This window comes from Myiozetetes cayanensis, unplaced genomic scaffold (genome assembly GCF_022539395.1).
Source record: "Myiozetetes cayanensis isolate MyiCay16 unplaced genomic scaffold, myiCay2020 scf5-8, whole genome shotgun sequence".
In the NCBI taxonomy this organism is placed as follows: Eukaryota; Metazoa; Chordata; class Aves; order Passeriformes; family Tyrannidae; genus Myiozetetes; species Myiozetetes cayanensis.
In genome coordinates this window covers 50,120,891-50,140,186 of record NW_026087742.1, presented here as the reverse complement: position 1 = coordinate 50,140,186, position 19,296 = coordinate 50,120,891, and the positions used below count along the sequence as shown (strand labels likewise).

Here is a 19,296-nt window from a genome sequence, read left to right as displayed (position 1 = left end):
GCTGAGTTTCAAATGGAAGAAGGCACATCAGAACTGAAATTAGCACATCAAGAAGACCCCACTCAATATTTCCAAAATCTGCTTATCTTCTTCATTGCCAACATGACCAAGTGAAAAATCTCTTCACAGACTCACTTTAAATCTACTGCCAGGAAGGGTCAGGAATAATATCCTGTCAGGTCAATAGTTTCTTGTGAAAAGTTCTACTCATTAAGGAAGGCTTCCCTGGCCTCAGAAATTCAGCATCTAACATGAAAGGAATATATGTTAGTCTTGTTGGTAGAGAAATCTATCACTAAATTGTAGAGATTGCTTAAGTCCAAGGTATTGTGACTTGATCGCATTTGTGATGTGTGACTAGAAGACAGTTCAGACAGCTGTATGTGTTCTTGGAAATAATAAAAAAAAAATCCACAAAAATCTCCAGCCATCCAGTCTCACAAAGCTGAAAACAGTTAAAAGCTAAATCAGCTGAAAAGAAAGAAAATAAATAGAAAAAGGAATAATAATTAGGAACTGCTAAAACATTCTAGGGGATGCTTTCAAAACCACAATCCAACTGAGAACGGAAGCTATTCTGGTTTGACAGAGAACAGACAGACTCAGAACAAGTATGAATACAAATATATTCTATAAAACACGGGAGACAAAAAAGTAATAGAGATTTTAGAAAAAAAAATCATAACGGAAAAAAGAGGAGGACAAATCCCTGGCTAGCAGAAGTAACAGTAAGAAAACAGTTAAGCATTCCATAAGTTAAAGTAATTCAAACAATTATTTGTATCAGTACTAGTTGGAAATGATAGAACTGAGAATAATAAAGCAAAGATTTCAAAAAGTATCTGGAAAAGAAAAAAGTTAAATGATAAATTACTTATACTGCAAGGTAGTAACATATTTTCTATTTTAATAATAACCAAAGATGATGTTAAAAAGCAAATCCTAACTTAAGACATTTTGAAATCATCAAGTTCTGACACCTTGCTCTCAAGAATTTTAAATGTGAGCACTAAGGAGCTCTCTGACCAACACAGGCTACTTCAACAGATTTTGAAAGTAGAAGATGGTTAATATTATATCAGCATTTTGAGATATATGGAATAGGTGGTATGATTAGAGGTCTTTCAGAGCTAAAAGCAATTCCAGGGAAAACACTGGAACAGTTAACACAGGTCATAGTCACTATAGAATTAAGGGAGGACAACATAAGTATCACCACTCAACAAATACATCTGGTGAAATTAAAACTGAATTAAAAGATTAGCTGATAAAGGAAATGAGTTTGATACTACATACCTTTCAGAGGTATTCAGCTTCACGCTACCTGACATTTTAATTAGGAAATTAATGTAAGCTGTATTGAATTTGCATTATTCTACATTGATTAAAAACTGACTAGTTCCTAAATCTGAAAATGGCACCATAAAAGAGGAAAATTTTATCAGTTTAATGGGTTATTAATGAGGGCTCAAAGAGATAATTTCTTGATCCAACAATATTTAACTTTGTTTTTAACAGTGACGCAAAACAATCCATGAAGTTGTTACTGAGAACTTTGCCAATGATACAAAGTGTGGCATTGTTGAAAAGGGAAGAGGAAAAAATTAAAGAGATTATGTAGTTAGATTATCAATAGGGCAGGTGAGGACTTCAAGGTCACTCCATGCCTCCCCATTTCCAAGGAAGGACCAGCTGTTCTGACAGATTTTTGTTTAATCTGCTCTTCAGAGGGAGAGTTTCACCCTCATCCATTAGGAAGTTTTTCTAGTACTTCCTTGTAAGCCTGGCACAAGAAAACAGCAGATGTTTCTGCACACTCAAAAAGTAAGGTGACATGCTGGAGTGAAGAATGTTTGCAGGTGAAGGTATGAGAAGATGGGGAGTCTAACCTGGAATCTAAATAAATCTTGGGTTTCATCTCAGCATGAGCCAAAATTATTAAATGCTGATGTTATCTCTATAGGCTGAAACAAAGACATACAAGTTTAACAAAGCTGACTGTGCTCTCTGTATGTTCCCTGATGTTTGGTAGAGTTGGAGAAGGCTGGGTTTTTGAAGTTCACAATTTAAAAAGATGTTAAGAATTTGGAAAGGGCTCAAAGGACAGCCCAGCAACTCTTAGAATGATTTAATCACCTAATTAATATAGCCATTGCCAAGTGTATGAAAGAAAAGGTAGCACTAACACAGATGTAAATGAACAGATATGTAATAATGAACTCTCAATCTCATGTGTAAAGACACAAGACCAAACTGCTAGTAGCTGAAGTTAAAAAAATTCAGAGCAGACAAAGCCATTTTTCTTTACAATCAAGGATAAGCCTAACCATGGAACAACTTAGCAGGGCTTGTAATGGATTTTCCATCACTAAATATTTCAAAATCTCTTTATCCAGAAGATTTGCTCTAGCTCAACCATAGCTGCTGGCTTTGATGCCACAGTTCAGTGAAATCCTGGGACCTCTGTATGTATCTGAGGTTGGAGGACAGTGGTTCATTCTTACCATTTATGAATCTTTACATACTGTTTCTTTTCATCCAAGCAAATCATCAACAATAAGAAAACTGTTCAGGTTAGTACGATAAAGAGTGGACTTACATAAAATGGCTGACAGTTCATCTGATTCTTTCCAACATTAGGTGTGAAGTTCAGAAGGTGAAGTGAAGGCAAGGGATTACAGTGGTTCTTGAGCCAATGCCAGCTGAGCCAGAGGCACATAAATATTTCATCCAGGTCAAGCAAAGATCAGGGAAGTGATTTATTACACACAATGCTGGCTAAAAAGAATCCTTCTAGAATTTACCTTCTAAGGTTTACTAAGTCATCAACATTGCTATGCAAAAGGAACAAAAAGTACAAAAGTAGATTGTGTCTGTCCTCTTCCTCCATATGGTCTCATAGTTTCGAGGAGGAGGTAACTGACTCCATCAACTGGAAGATCTTGAACTTCAAACTAAACTCAGCTAGTCTGGGGTCAATCCATATCTCTTGGAGTAAAAAGGCTTCTCAACCATCATATTGTTCTGAGCATCTTGAGTCTTATTCTCTGCAGCAGAAAACAAACCCAGCACGAATAACAAGACAGGTAGCTGGATCTCAATGCATTAAAAAGTTTGGTGAATTAAAGCCAAGCCTTTGTACATGAACCAAAAAAAAAAAAAAAAAAACACAAAACAAAACAAGGGAGTCTATAGAGCTTTGGTATAATACAATGATGACAAATTTCACTGGAATGCCTTAAAATTTATGGGATTTTAGCTCAGAGCCAAATTTGGCCCCAAAATCTTTAATCACAAATAATATGATTTTATTCTTGTGCAACTGCTTTGGCAGGTACTTACATACACACATTAACAAAAATCTTTAGCTCAATTACAGTTCTGGGTAGGAAATTATCCTTTCCACTTCTGAAAACTGTAGTAACCTGGCCAATGTTTTCCTGAGTCTTTTTCGGCTACTAATTGAAAGTTACCAAGACTGTTTTAAGTTCATTTGTCCATAACACAGTATGCTCATTCACTTCATGACACCTCTTTCAACTCCAGATGAAAAGTGCCATGAAAAGAAGCTAAATGATAGATTTTAGATCTTACTGATCATCTGATCGAAAAGGGTCAGAATCCACATCCTGGTGGCAGTACATGAAGCCACTCAGCCTGGTCACCTCTGTGGCTCCCAGTATTTCTGAACTATTGTTTTACAGTCTTCTCAGGTGATCCTTGTTACACATCCACTCTACTGAGGATTCCCTTTTTTCCTTCTCTCCCTTTAGGCACAGATTTCCAAACCTGCCTGCCTACCTCCTTATTCTGTCTGTCTAGATTTATAGCTTCACTTTTAGAGTCTGAAGCAAAGAGCAGTAAGATGAGCAATTGTAATGCCTTTGCTGTGACGGAACAGAGAACTCAGCTGCCCAGCACAATCTCTGCAATGCCTCATTCACCAACATGTTGCACAAGATTGCAGCTGCTTTTTCCACCTGCTTTTCTTCCGAGAATTAGCATCTTAAGCCACAAACATTCAGGAAAATTGATGCGAGTAGCATGAAACATGTTTGTAAAGAGCAAATGTTTCATCCTGCTGGTGCTGGAAAAGAGGTGTGACAGAAGATTCCCTGATGGTTTGAGTGTTTATTTTTAAACCTGCCACAGATGTGTCCAAACTGGATGGACGTTAGTTAGGATACTGAGATATCCAAACTGCCTGTGAATAAGAAGCAGGGTAAACTGAGCAAGGTCCAAGCTTCTAGACAGCACAAGAGACATCAAACTTAGTCAAACCCAAGGGTGAGGGACTGGCCCAGGCCCAGGCCTTCCCTGGAAAGGGGAGCCAAAAGTGTGGAGCTAGGCATCCTGGCAGGCCTTAGACTCATTTTTCAGGCACCTATGGAGGGAGTGAAATGGTGATTGCTGCTGCTTGAATAGTCAGCTTCTTCTTGGACATGTTGCCCTGCATGTCTGACTCCACCCTGCAATACAGGAACAGCCCTCACTTTTCAGGGCTCTGGCACAGGCAAAGTGGGCAACAGAACCACAGCTATGTTCATGTTCTCAAAAATCTGTTGCCAGAGGCAAGTGCCTCTGTGTCTTTGCCTGGAGAAAGCCCTTGAGGAAAATGTAACTCACTCAGTAAATCCATGATAATGTGGCTAGAAGTCTTCTAGTGCCTGCACCAGCACTAGAGCTGTTTGAGGTATCTCCATCACATAGCACATGACACTGCTGTTGTAACAGCTATTCCTTGTTAGGTGGAGGACAGTGCCAGTACTTCAGCGGAGCCCTGGAGCAATACATACTGAGTCAATAGATTTACAGCTCTTAGGAACTTACAGTTCTCTCCAAGTGGAAAATTCATGTTATTCTATGTGTTTTACACAGTTTTAATGCTAAAAGGAATTAGAATGCTTCCTTCTCTTTTACAGCCACATCCAATCTTTACTATTTTCTACTTAACCTTTTATTTGATTTTCTTTACAGAGCTATCCAGCATAAAAAGACAAAATACAGACCAAAATAAGGAGAATACCCCCATATCAGGGTTTTGTTTATGATTAAAGAAGGTTGGTCCATGTTCTACAGGACAGGATTTGAGAAGATAAGTTACATCATGTGCAGACTAAGGGAGGGCATTTACAAGGGGCAAGATGGGAAATGAGGCACTCAAGAGGGATAGCAGCAAATGAGAAATAGAATTAGCAGAGCCCACGCGGTGCAGAGGAGGGACAGGTGATGAGTCACTCTGGCAGAAGGAGCAGAGCCTTACAAAGTGGATACAGGTTTTGAAAACCATGCTGAAGATTTGGAATGGGGAATGGGTCTGAAAACATGTGTGGAGAGAGGGGGAAGGAGACTAGGATATATCAGCCCTGCTCCTGAGAAGACACATAGTTCAAAGGGTTTATCAGATCACAGGTAATACCAGCAGCTATTGTAATAAAACACCTATGTGCACATGCCACATGATCTGATACAACTGTATGCAAAAAAAATTGTTGACTGCTCTATAATCTATAGTATAGCAAACTCTAGTAGTATATATACCCATCTAATCTCTGTTAGCTAGACCTTTTTCATAATGGCACAGTTAAAATTGGCGCCACAGAAATATGAATACAATTCAATCATTTCACAAATAGTTTATGCCCATTTAACTGGAAGCTTCAATCAAAGTAAAGCTTTAGGAACTGAACGATCAATCTCAGCAGCAGCTCTGCTGCTATCCCCCACTGGCTGGGATTGCTCCAGTAGCAGTACTGGCATTTTAATGAACCCTGCCAATGAAGATAGACTGGAGATAGCACATCAGGCTCTGCACTAGAGCGGCAAGAGTACAGACCCACCTTGCCCTGCCATCCCTTTGTTGGTAACAGCAACTGTGAGCAGAGGCACGGGAAACCAGCGGTTTCAACACCTGAAAGAGATGCAGTGAGGCCCAGGAGTGAGAGCCCTCAGATTCACGATCAAGAGCCATGCCTCACTAAGTTACACACCACACCTCAGCCGAGCCACCCCAACTGTCTCTGTGTGTAGCGTTTACAATCTGATGTTTTCAGTTAAAAACAAACATCATTATGGGTATAAAATCTGAAATCATGCCAAGTTAGAATGTGTGACCAGCACTTTATTAACGTTTACAGTGATTTATAAATAACAGCATCTCTTCTGCCACTCATCTGTCGAGAAGTCTCCTGTAGAAGCCAGACAGCAGTGGGGAATCTGCTGGTATTTTAAGATGTTTCAGGCCAAAGTGGGAAAGAAAGATATTTTGGGGCATTACATTGTATATCTCCTTATTACACCACAACCCTCACGCGCGCATGCTTGGATAAATTTGCGCTGTGGAGCTGTAATTCCATTGTGGCTTTTTGACGTCTCCTCAAACAATATTAGCTTTGCTGTCATGTTTACAATGTAAAAAAATTTTGGTGAAAATGTCAGCAGGATTGTATCTTTAATCATATTTATTGATTGACCTGAAAAGGCTCAGCGCAATTTAACTGGAACCCTTCAATGCAGCCACAGTCAGGTTAAGCCGATGCCTATTCCTAGCACTGCCTGGAGCCCCAGTTTCTCAAGTAGCTTTTATGTCTAGTGTCCTTGAAGCTACTTGACTTCCCTGATATTTCTCTTTCAGCCCTTTCTTATTACAGATAATACAAAACACTACATACCTAGAGATGGTTACTCCTAAGTAATATGAGGGCTTAACAGATAATCTCTGGAGCAGAAAATTCATCTGCTCGCCAGTGCCTATTGCAGTTTGTTGTTCTCTGACCAGTCCTGTGCAAGGATGGGATCCCTGTACAGTCGGTGTGGAAAGATGCAGCCTGGCCCCCGAGGCCCTCTGCAGCTGTGCTGTCCAACCGCTCCACAGTGACATTGTCCAAGTTTCTCCCCACAGCCGGGATTTGTCCCCTATCCCCAGAGGCCGGGATCCCCAGCAGCACCCATTGCAGCGCAGGACGGAGAAGATGCCCCACGCCCCGCTTGGCCGCAGTGTCCATCCTCGGGGGCTCGGAGGCTTGCCAGAAGGGCCACGGGGAAGGGCCGGCTGCGGGGGCACCGGGCGGAGGCTCTACTCCGGAGCGGCCCGGCGGCCGCACACAAACGCCGCGCCGACCCCGCACAGCACCGGGCAGGGCAGTGACCGGGGTGCCCCCTCAGCGCGGAGCCGCGGGACGGGGAAACGGCGGCGCTTCAGGGGGCTGCGCTGCCGCGGGGCGCTGGGCTGGGTGCGAGTAGGAGCGTGTGTGAGTCTGTGTGTGTGTGCGTGTGTATGTGTGCGAGGGGCGGGTTCCGCCCTGGCGGGGGGGCGTATGGCTGTGCCTTGCGGTGAACTCTGTCAGAGGGGTGCCCGTGCGCCGGAGGGGGCAGAACTCGCCGTCTGCGGCCGGGTGAGCCCGGGGAGGGGGCGGCGTGCGGCGGGTGCGTGTGCTGGGCGGTGCGCGGTGTGTGAGAGAGCGTGCAAGTGTGCCAAAGTGCGTGTGTGCCGATGTGCCCTTGCGGGTGCGTGCGCGGCTCTGAGTTGTGTGCGGGGGCGGCGCGGCCGGGGGCGCAGGGCGGGGGTGCAGGGGCGGGCCGGCGGCCGCGGCGCTGCTGGCCGCGGTCCAGCCCGGCGCACTAATACAGCCTGGCGGCTCCCGCCTGACTGACGCCGGCCGGGGCTGCTGCTGCTGCTGCTGCCGCCGCCGCCGCCGCTGCGCCCTGGCTCCGCAGCCGCCGCCGCGCAGCTGCAGCCCCGCTCCCGTCCGCGGCGCGCCGAGACCCCAGCCCGTGCCCGCTGGCAGGTAAGAGCCGGGGCTCCCGCCCGCGTCCCGGGAAGGACGGAGGGGGTGGCAGGGGGGGACGGAGGACAGTCCCGCCGCCGTCGCCCCAAACTTTGCAGCGGCGCTGCCCCGCGCCGTGTCCCCCCGGCTGGCGGACCCGGCCCCGCTGGGCTGGGGCGCTGTGCGGGCGGGGGCTGGGGCCGCGGAGCAGCGAGATGAGACAGACCGACGCCAGGGCGGCGAGCGAAAGGAGGAGCGCGGGGAAAAACATTTTTATGGATGGCTAAACGCTGACAAGTCTTCCCGCTGTCAGGGTTTCTTTCCTCTTCGTTTAAGTAGGAGAGGGAATAAAAGAAAACGAACAACAGAGCCCCGCATGACACGTTTGGAAATACTTTTCCTTTCAAAGGTTATTTTCTGTTCAAGAAATCCCGCTCCTGGACTTTCTGCTCCCAGGCAAAACGGAGCAGAATTACTGGGATTTGGGTTTTTTATTCCACCTACTAACGGTGACTCTGTTTTGTTGTTGTGTTCTCTGGGGGGTTTTTTGCCTCTTAGGTTCAAACGTTATATGTTAGCAAGTACCCAACATTTCCAAAAACAATAGCCCTCGATATGGCAAATTAGAAATCATTGTAATTTTATCTCCATGTCCAGGCAACTCTAAGTGGAGGGAATTCAGAGTTCGGCTCATTTGGAACAATTCGGATATTGTGTGGTAACTTTGATTTTATGGGTAAATTTATTTGATGCTAGCCAGGTCTGGTTTAAAAGAGGCATTAGTGGGAACGAAAATAAATCACGCACACATGGACGTGCGTGCACGCACACACCCACACACACACAAGCGTGTGCACTGTTAATTACTTGGATTTTATAAACTAGTGAAAAAAATTTCAGCCCAAAACGATCAACTATTCAGGGAATGAGCTCTCCCTTGGCAGAAGTGAGAAATGATGTGCACAGCTCGGGAATGTATTCAGGTTGGTAGTGGTTTGGAAAGGACACTGCAGATAATGCAAGTTTCAGTGCTCTCTATATCCGAGGTGTGAAAGTGTGCCTCTCTTTACGTGCAAGTATTTGTGTAGTAGGACTAATCTTCTCATCTTCAGTAGTATAAGCTGAAGAAAATGCTGCAAAATTCTTCCCCTCCGCAATGGTAGGACAAATGTCATCACTCAAACAAACCTCATCCGTTTTAATCCAGCCAGACAACTCCCTTCTTTCAGATTTGATAAGTACCAGTGTCTGGCTGGTTCATCTTTGCTTCCTGTTAGATTTTAAAGCAGAGGCTGGGGAGGTTTGTGGTTTGTTTGTTGGTTTTTTAAATATTGAGTTAATTTGACTTAATAGCTAAAATAAACATGCCCAAAAATACATTTAAAGTCAGTTGTATCAAGGATATCATGTATTTACTGAGTTTGGCACTGGTTCCCAATCCTGCCTATCGTTTGTAATGGAATTAGAAACCTTTTTTTCTTCACTTGGTTAACTTGCACATAAACTGATACATAGTAATTCTGCAAAAATGACTGGAGTACAGGTCAAGTCTATTTTATCATGAATCCTTATCATATCCATATGATATACGCAAAATGGAAGATTTACCAATTTATGCATCACATCAATATCAAGATTTGTAAATTGATGTGAGGTGGAGATAGTATGAATATGAAATGAATATGCACAAAGCTGTCAACTGCACAACTTTGTGAAGAAGTTGAGTATTAGTATTTTATTAACATGCTTGCCCAAGACTTAAAGTCATGCATACATGTGCCAGATATCTGCAGAAGGTGGGGATGTGTGTAGAGGAATTAGGTAGCACCTCGGGTTTGAAAGCTAATCTCACAGAAACTGGTAGTAGTGCCCTGTCTCGCCTTCAGTGGGTACAAGAGGAGGCCTAGTTCACTAAAACAGGAGTGTAGAAGTGTCAGTATAATGTATCACATAACATCTGGACAGTTAATCCTCCTTTCTCTCCTTTTATTCTTTTGCAGACCTTCTGCATCTCACATTTGAATCCTTAGTTATCTGCTGTTATCAGTCTGGGAGATAATGTGTCATGTAATCTTCTCTCCTGAATGCTAAAGTGCTGTAATTTTGATGGCCAGGCTAATCTGTCGCTATAAAGTTTTATTTTTCCATTGTTAAATTCAAAGGACAATGACTACTAATTGCGAGTGACCTCTAAGCAAAGCACTAGCTGGAGTTTATCACCAGTGCTGATAGTGACTAACAGTAATTCCAGCATCAGCAGTACTAGGCACCCTTTTGAAAGAAACTTTATAGAATAAGGGGAACCAGAAGAAAAACATATATGTGCTCTAGGTAATTTGTCTGCTGCAAAAAATACAGTGAAAGTGTACAGATATTCCATTTGCTGTGCAATATACCTTTTACAAATAATAATTACAGGGAAGAAAACAAAAACAACCCATCATAAATATTTTAACTGAAAACAACACAGCAAAAACATACTTAGGAAAGATTGTTCTCTTAGACTGCCTGATTTCCTGCTACAGGCATGTATAAAGAATCATTAGTGTTGTTATACATGAACACCAAAAGATAGCAATAACAATGACAATTCTAAATAATCACTGCAGTCCTCTTACTGTCTTCGAGAACATTGGTTTTAAGGAAGCATTAGACTCTGAATAGAGTACAATAAAATTAATTTTTAAAAAATATTCCAAATTATTTCCCATCTTATATTTTGTCTGTAATGTTTGAATGGTTAATACTGTGGGAATTTTACAGACAGACAGGTGACTTAAAGAGTTTTGGGCCCTGTGTGTTTATTAGCACAGCTAAAAACCTTTCTGTGCTTTTGCAGATGAGTGGATCTAATAGATTGTGGGATCAGAGCCCAGACTGAGATCCTGACTAATACATGTTCGCATTTAAATCAAAGCAGGTGAAACATTATCTGCCCAAATTTTGTGTGGATACATGTGGTTTTTAGACAGATTGTTCTACAGGACCACTTGCAGATTTCTGCAGGAACTATTGCAACATCTTAGACAGATGTAAGGTTGAGCAGTTCTCTTTGAGGTTAGGCTCCTCTGGACAAGGGTTCATCAAGGACACGGTGGAGAGGGACATAGAGCAGAGATTTCCCAATTTGTGCAGTCACCCCTACGTAAAACAAACAAACAAAACCAAACAAACAAAAAAACCCACCAAAACAACAACAAAACCAACCAAACAAACAAAAACCAGAAAAAACTGAAGAAGAAAATCTGATAATTGATTTCTGTTTTTCTGAGATAATATTAAGATTGAGGTGTGTTTCTGATTGGGCGGAGCAATGCCTTATCTTTCTCACATCCTTCTCTCTAGACCTTGTTTCCTTTCCACTCTTTTCCCTTGTCAGTAGCATTGCCATAGAATCATAGACTCATAGAATAGATTGGGTTGGAAAAGACCTCCAAGATCATCAAGTCCAACCCCTGATCCAACTCTAATTACTATAACATGGCACTAAGGGCCATGTCCAATCTCTTTTTAAAAACCTCCAGGGATGGTGAATCCACCACCTCTCTGGGCAGGCCGTTCCAATGCCTGATCACCCTCTCTGTAAAGAATTTCTTCCTAACATCTAACCTAAACTTCCCCTGGCAGAGCTTGAGCCCATGTCCCCTTGTCCTGTTGTTGGTTGCCTGGGAGAAGAGACCAACCCCCACCTGGCTATAACTTCCCTTCAGGTAGTTGAAGAGAGTGATGAGGTCACCTCTAAGCCTTCTCTTCTCTAGACTAAATAACCCCAGCTCCCTCAGCCTCTCCTCATAGGACTTGTGCTCCTCCCTTCTGCCAAACTTAGCATCATCTTTGCCTCTTCTGTTTCTCACAGGTCTTGATACTTCCAGATACCTCTTGACACTTTTTCTTCATGTTGCTTCTTACATTCCTCCTTCCTTTTGGTTGCAGCTGCCAAAGCATTAGTCCACACTGTGGCAACCTTCCAGCTTGATACTGCAACCTCCAGTTTCCCAACAAGCTCTTTTCTCCCACCTGCATTCTGCTCCCAGTCAGCATGACCCATGCCAAGATCCTGCAGCTTTTGCTTTTCTTTCTGAAACATCCCCTTTTCTGGAGTATCTATATGCCTGGTCTTTTTGTAGGCTTTGAAAATGTTCCCCACATCCAGAGTTCCCCAGACCTGCTGGCCTCAAACTCAGTGTCCGTCCATTAAAAGAGAGAAATGAGGAGGAAAGAAAATTAATAGATGCGCCTGGGTCATTAGAGTTTGTTCTGCTTCAGGCTTCCCTTCACCCTTATTACCTGGCTACAGTAGGAGGCAGATTGGCTGTTTCTTGATAACGGTGGTTCTGTGTTTGTTCGGTCTGGTGGTGTGCTTGGTCAGGCAGCCGTGCTGTGCAGAACAGCAGGCAGGAGCTGGCGATGGAGAGACTCCTTCCAGAAGGCAACGTCTGCGAACAGCAAAGCTCCGTGTAGTGAAGACTCCTTTGTAAAATGAATAACCCTGATGATGAGGTCAATACATTTCAACAATACCTAATCTTTTTTTGTGTGTTTTCTTGCTGTGCCTTTCCTTAACAAAAATCCTTTTTTTTTTTTTTTTTTTTTAAAACATTCCTGTGCAGTGTTCACTATTCAGGAGAGTTCATAGTGCTTTACAAAGCCATCCCTGTCAGGGTGCTTATAAGACAGATGCAGAAACCAAGGCACCTGAGGGAAAGCCACTCACCCAGAGGCTTGTGGCAGGAGGTGATCCCACACGCTACCCAGTAGACACAGAACTGACTGGAGGCACAAGCAGTTCATGTGGCTTTTCAAGACTCTCTTATGGTTACTTGCTGGTCTTGTCTATCCAAACCTACTTGTCTCTGTCAAATTACTCTGGCCCAGCTACCAATGTGCAGTTTCTTACCCTACAGCATATATGAGGTATCTAGTTTATCTCTCTCATCAACAGACCTTGAATTACTTCACACAGGGCATGAGGCCTTCACAGAGACATCTAGAGCAGAGAAACCAAAATTTATTCCTGTGTGAGGCTCAAGTCTGCCCTGCTGGTCCTATAGGACCAACTCAGGCTTCTTGGTGGCGACCTCCTTGGGACCCTTGGGCTGTAGGGGCTGCATGGGCCAGAGCTGAGTGCTAGGAGGGGAGAAGAAGGGGAAAAACAGCCCTGGAGAGAGGGGGTATTCCTTGCAATCCTGGGGTGGATTTACAGAGGAGTGATATGTTTCTTTTAAAGACACAGGGCCCAATTTGTGCCTTTTACTCGGTGTTTTCCAAAGCTGGTAGTTAACACGACATGTCGTCTTACATGCTGAAGAGAATCCAGCCCTTGTTTTACACTCCCAGGCTCAAATACAGGCATATGAAGCCTCTTTAATCTCAGTAGCAAGTGTTCTGGTTTAGAGAGTCTGAGCACCCACATCTTCAGCTGAAGTCACTGGAAATAGCCAGCTGTCTCCTCCTTTCCCCCCACAGAAGGGAACTAGATAGACAAGTTCTTGGTCCTTTTGTTCTTAGTCCTGTGAAATAACTTCCATAGAAAGTCCAAGTGTATCCAGATATTTTTCGTAGAAAATGCCTCAGTGCTGTTGCTTGGGAGCATTGGTCCCTCATCCAAGGCAATCCTACCACTGAATCAAATCTTTATGTGGATAAAGCATACTAATATTAGTGCTTACCTGTCCTCCACACTCTTATTTGTTCCAGTTCTCCAAGATGTAAGCCCTGTGGATGCTCCACCCTTCCTCCCCCCCTGCAGGGTTTCACAAGCCACTGAGGGCTCAATTAGCACAGATTACTGCGGATGTTCATGCAGGAGAACCTATATGTCAATCTTATTGCATTAGCAATTTCCCACAGTGATGCACAATGAAAGCCTTTTAGGAAAAACAGATTTGAATGTGATATGGTTTGAACACAGTGAAATGCTAATGCAATTCCATGGAAAACTGCTAACATGATGTATGTGGAAAGTCTTTTGTGTGTGAAACCTATCCCCCTTTACGCAGTTGGCCAGGCCAGGCTGTCTCACCTGCAAAGGAGAGGTGGCCAGCAGTACTGCTGCTCCCTCTCCAGGCCTGCTGCCAGTCAGAGGGGAAGCACTTCTGGAAGTTCTTCCTTTTGAGTCTTTTATTGATGATCCATATGATCTATTGATCTGTATTTCACTTGCCAAATTGTGTAATGCTATATGGCCAGCAAAAGATGTCTGCTGTGTTAACACCATAACTAAGTAACCCTTCAGGCAGACCTCCCCGATGTGTGTCTCTCTGGGACCCTGGGTGTTAGGCAGGGAGTGTCTTCGCCAGGCTACAGCCAGAAGCATGGCTCAGGGTGCCCTGTCAGCATGGGATGCTGGAGACAACAGACTCCACAGCTAATTCCCAGTGCCGCAGGTTATTTCTGACTTTGTGGCATTAGATTCCTGTCACAACTAGGCAGCAGATCTCAGAAACACGAGGTGTAGTTCTTGCATGGAGAGAACCTGGCACCAGGTTTCATTGCTGGGATCAGACCTTGCAGATCTGCCAAGGGGAGCCAGCCTCCCAGTTCTGTGCATTCCCCCAGGAAATGAAGGTATCTGTCATGGTGCTCGCCCAGCTGGCCCTCAGGTCTCCTCTAAGGTAGGTGGATGTGCTACCTTGCAACGTGAGGAGAACATTTGCTTTATCCTTCTTCCCTGTGTGCACCATAGATGCACAACCAGAGCTCCAAAACGTATTCTCTTCTAACAGCTTAAGACACTAAACTTCCAGAATAGGTTCCCATCAGACTGGAGTGCCACATCCTCGGTGAAGTAATTGTTCTTTAGATGTATACATATTCACAACATTCTTAACATCTAACTCTAAGCAAACCCTTTTCCTAAAATGGGTATGTGGGAATGATTCCAAGAATGCCAGTGATTGATAACAAGGATTACGGGATCTGATTAGTGTGGATATAAACTTTAGGCCAGCACTGAAGGTGAAATTCTTTTCAAGTCCCCTTCTTCCTTTGAGAAGTGTTTGTTCTGGAGGCACTTGGCTGCATGTTTTGTATTAGAGACGAGTGAGCTTTTATTTTAAAAGCAGGAATTCTGCTTTTTGCTATTTCTAACCATTCCATTTTTAGAAACACCGATGGGCTTTGCTGCAGTTTCTCTGGAAATGGTGGGTATGTGAGGAATGTAGGACTGACTGGCTACAAAGTGGGGATAACCAGAGCCATGAGAAAACATTTTGGCTTCCCAGAGAAGGTTGATGTGCCTCCCCATCACCCTACTGCCTCCTGCCTTCTCCCACAAATACGTACTCAGAGCTTCTCCATGGCATATGTGGCTCCTTAGCCTTCAGCTCTGATGGTGGAAAGCAGCTGGGAGAGGGACTGTTCCTCAGAGCTGCTGGTTTGAGGCTTAGCAAGGTAGCCACAGGAAGGGGTAAGGCAGGGGCTGGGTGGATGAGTCTTCCTCCTGCCTGCAGGGAGCAGGGTGTGAAGCAGAGAAGAGGATGTGTCCCTGTGGGATTGGATCTTAGAAACTTCACTGTGGCCCAGCCAGGGAACACAGTGCAGTTCACTCCTTATAAACATCACAGTCACTGGTTTCCTTTAAGAATTAATATCAAGGAAGGAAGTGCAGTCAAAGAGAGATCATAGTGATAAATTGGTCTGGTTTAATGTTTTTGCACAGACATTGGTTGTGGTAATTTTGTGGGGTACCTTCAAATAGCGTGGGAGATTTTTGAAGGCAAAAATCAGTGATAACATCCAGCCCTCTGGTTTGGGTTTACCCTCAGCAGCTGAATGCAAACCCAGGGGCCAAAGCCAGCATAGCCACATTAGCCTAGTGCTGCACCTGAAGAGAGAGGCTCTTTGGTTGGTCATAGTAGGGCATGTAGGGTCATGAGGGCTTGTCTCAAGGGATTTTCCAGTCCCTTTTTCATCTCCAAGGCCAGCACAGTTATTCTTGAAGCAAGCTGTGTAATGTGCACTCACAGACTTCCAGCAGCAGCTATCCCCTAACATGTATCTATCCTATTCGAATGCCTTCCCTGTTTCTTCTGGTGGACGTGAAAGACAGATTGCCCCTATCCTGCCTGCAACAGCCTTTTGCATGTGGGCTAATTGTTACCATGTCCATGCCCCTCTGATCTCCCCATCTTATGTCACACCAATGAAGCTTTGTTGAAACATTTGTCATTGTGCTCACCCAGAGTGGTCCCACTGCCGGAATTGGTACATCCTTTCTTCCTAGTCAGGCATCATGGGCATACCAAAAGTGACCTTGGTACTTAATTTTCTTTTGTGACAGAATTTATGCATCTTAAACATTTCCACAGTTGTTTGCTCCATGAAAGTGCCTGTAGCTGTCCTCAGGTGTGCAACTTATATACCTGAATCTTTCCCTCTTTATATCAAAGGAGAATGTGTTATTCCTGTCAAGAGAAGCTAAATGATGCGGAGCGGATGAGGTAATATTTGAGCAATTACACTCAAAATTCAGAGTTCAGAGAAGTTATTTGGGTGTCACAGATTTTTAGGCACCAGCATCAAATTTTGTCCTTACTTTATTTGGGAGGCAGTGAATTCCAGTGAAAGCTCCACAGAACAGATGAGTGGTTGGAGAGGCATGAGGTGCTGTGTAGTTTTCTGTTTGATATTAATGCCTTCACATAAAGTTCATTGTAGAAGGTATTTCAGAAAAAAATCAAGAAAGTCAGTTTCAGAAGTTTGCATTATTCATTTAAGTTTATAGGAATAAACAACACGATGTTGCCAGGGCTGTGTGAAACATGGATAAATTTAAGTCCCAAGCACTCTACCTCCTGTCATTGCAGCTGTTTTCAATTGAAGCAGACCAGGGTCAAACCAAGAAGAGATTTAGTTTCTTAATTAAAAAACAAAAAAACAAAAAAACCCAAACAAACAAAAAAAACAAACAAAAAAAAAAGGGAAGGAAAAACCACAAAACAAACAAACAAAACCAACCAAACAAACAAACAAAAACAACCAAAAAAACAACCCAACCTTCTTTACATCCCATTTAATTAAAATGCTGGGTATCAGGTTCTGTGGTTGTTAGTAAGAAGAAGGAGGTAACATTGTAATGAATAATTCATTCACTGTATTTTCTTGGGTGTGAAAGACCGTGGTTTCAGATAGGTTCATAATAGCACCCTTGTCTGGCAGGTCCCAAGCACAACAAGAAGCCTCGGGGAACCCCAAATGATGTTGTGGGTGCCACAAGTGGAACATGAGTCTTTTCAAGTGATTTACATGTGTCAAGAGTAACATGCGGCCACCGTTCCCAAGCCATGAACTGGTTACTGGGCTGTGCAGCTCAGGTATGTGCTTCCACACTGCTCTTCCGCAGTGAGTGCACATATGAAACCTCTCCTGCCCAGCTCTGAGCTACTGTGCCTGCAAAAAAACCAAAACGGGTTGTGCATGAGTCCCAAAGCAAGGTTGGTGAGGTTCCTCGCTCTTTTGAGGCCCAAGTATTTGAACACACTTCTGTTAGTTAGTTAGTTTATTTATTTATTTATTTGTTTGTTTGTTTGTTTTAAAGCCCTTTCCCCTTCTGATATGTGGAAGATCCCCATAAGCGAGTGGCAGTGCTGATGTAACTCAGGAGGTTCTTTGCCAGCCCTGGGTGTTTGCTGGCTGCTGCCATCTGGCCACATTTGAAAACATATCAAGACTCAGCTTTAAGAAAACTTGCATGCTTCTCTCTTTCATAGTAGGTAGAAGTAACTAAATCAGTGCTAGGTAAAAATAACTAACCAAGATCATGTTCACAGCATTCCTCTTTTCACTGATTGACTGAAATGATTTTCTCCCTTCCAATTCTGTTGTGATTTAGTCGCCGAGCGGCAGACTTCCAGCTATAATTGTCGCACTACTCCATTTTCCAGCTGCATTCATCTCCAAGAACTGCACAGCTTATGTCTAGACAACCCTCTGAGGAATCTCCCTCTGTGGCCTTACATAGCTTTTGCAGTGACACCAAGACTGATGTCAGCCATTTTCGAGACAGATAGCCCTGCCTCTGCCTCTCACAGCGCAGTCAGCCCAGACAAGCGCTTCAAGTGGAGGCAGCGTGTTGAATCTTTATTCCAAAGCATACATAATCTGCATTCATGTGTGCTTACACACATATGCACAGATATGCTTTTGAGGGAGACTGGACCCTTTGCCTTTTTATGCAGTTTTGTTTTAAGTCTGCCTTTGTTAGCGTCCATGCAGTTTTCCTTTTTGACTTCTGTGGAAAACTTAGGATGAAATGTAACAAGGACTGGTACAATTTCCCTGCTGTTGCTGTGGTAGGGAGATGCGCCCAACCTGAGGGAATGGTACGAAGCTGTGTCTGGGGAGGTGTAGGTTAAACATTAGTAAAAACATGCCTTATACTGTTCCTAGGCTTGAGGCTTACTTCCATGCAATGGCTGTTTCACCCTCCAAGACAGGGTGGCTCTCTGCAGGCTTATTATCAGGAGTGACCTGTGTTCCCTCCTGACTCTTGAGCTACACACACACACGAGTCAGTTGGGAGAGTGCTACTGTAACAGACCGAAGCTATTCCAGGTGCCGTGGTAATAACATGCTATAGGTAATCACCTTCCAGTTTCCCATCACTGTTGTGCCATAGCTAAGGTAGGCACCCTATGTTTAGGGGGAATGGAGCCAGGGAACTGGGCTGACGCATTTCCAGTCTCACCTTCTCCTGCAGGCCACAGAAGTGAAAGGGTGGGTCCATGCTCACATACCTCTTCCCTAAATCAAGCTTCAGACCTTAGGCTAAACTCAGTGATGGAATAAAGATTTATGGCATGGAAGACTGACCATGTTTAGTGTTGACCAGTCACTTAGCTGACAGACAGATAAAGCTTTCGTTATAGTCCTAGAGGAGAGGGAATCATGTTAGGAATGTACCCTGAATGATGCCTGACTCGTACTCAGGATAGCACATCATGCTGTCGCTGAGGGAGAGAGAGGTGATCAGACCAGAACTACCACCATGATATGGGCTTTACACACGTGGTGGGAATATGGATCAAAACTGTAACGCTTCCCTCCTCGCTGCCACTCTAAAGTGTTGAGCATCAAGAAGCACAATGGACCATCAGCGCAGAAAATACATCAACCATGGTTTTGAAACATTTCAACATTGGAAGTTTCCAGTTGGGTAGGCAAGTTGCTTGTTACCAAAGGCATAGAGCTGAAGCAACTACTGTTCTAAAAGACTGTTAAAATTAAATTGTGAATTTACATCTCTGTCATTGCAGCCCTGGAGCAGAGTGGCTGCCTAGGTATTTCATAATGGAGAATATAAGTGTAGCAACACAGGATTTAGTCTGCTGAATAGTATGCAGTATTATGTAATTTAATAACATTAAACTAGGATGTTCAGATAATATTTGAAATCTGTTTAATATCATTTATATTTTATATGTCAGTTGAATTTGGGGGAAAAAAAGATTTTAGAAGAAACGGGGAGAGCACAGTAGGAAATTGTGCAGAGTACTTATCTGAGACTACATCACATGATCTGCAAAGCACG

General features: G+C 43.7%; 1 protein-coding gene across 4 annotated transcripts in view; it reads left to right on the top strand.

Annotated features, from left to right (window-relative positions):
• Positions 1 to 7,687: 7,687 nt before the first annotated feature.
• The window catches only part of SMAD9 (SMAD family member 9), a 157,594-nt gene continuing 145,985 nt past the window's right edge, over positions 7,688 to 19,296 (top strand). For all 4 annotated transcript variants that reach the window (XR_007630798.1, XM_050331261.1, XM_050331260.1 and 1 more), the window contains exon 1: positions 7,688 to 7,787. The gene's annotated coding sequence lies outside the window, so the exon portion shown is untranslated. The remainder of the gene's footprint in view (positions 7,788 to 19,296) is intronic.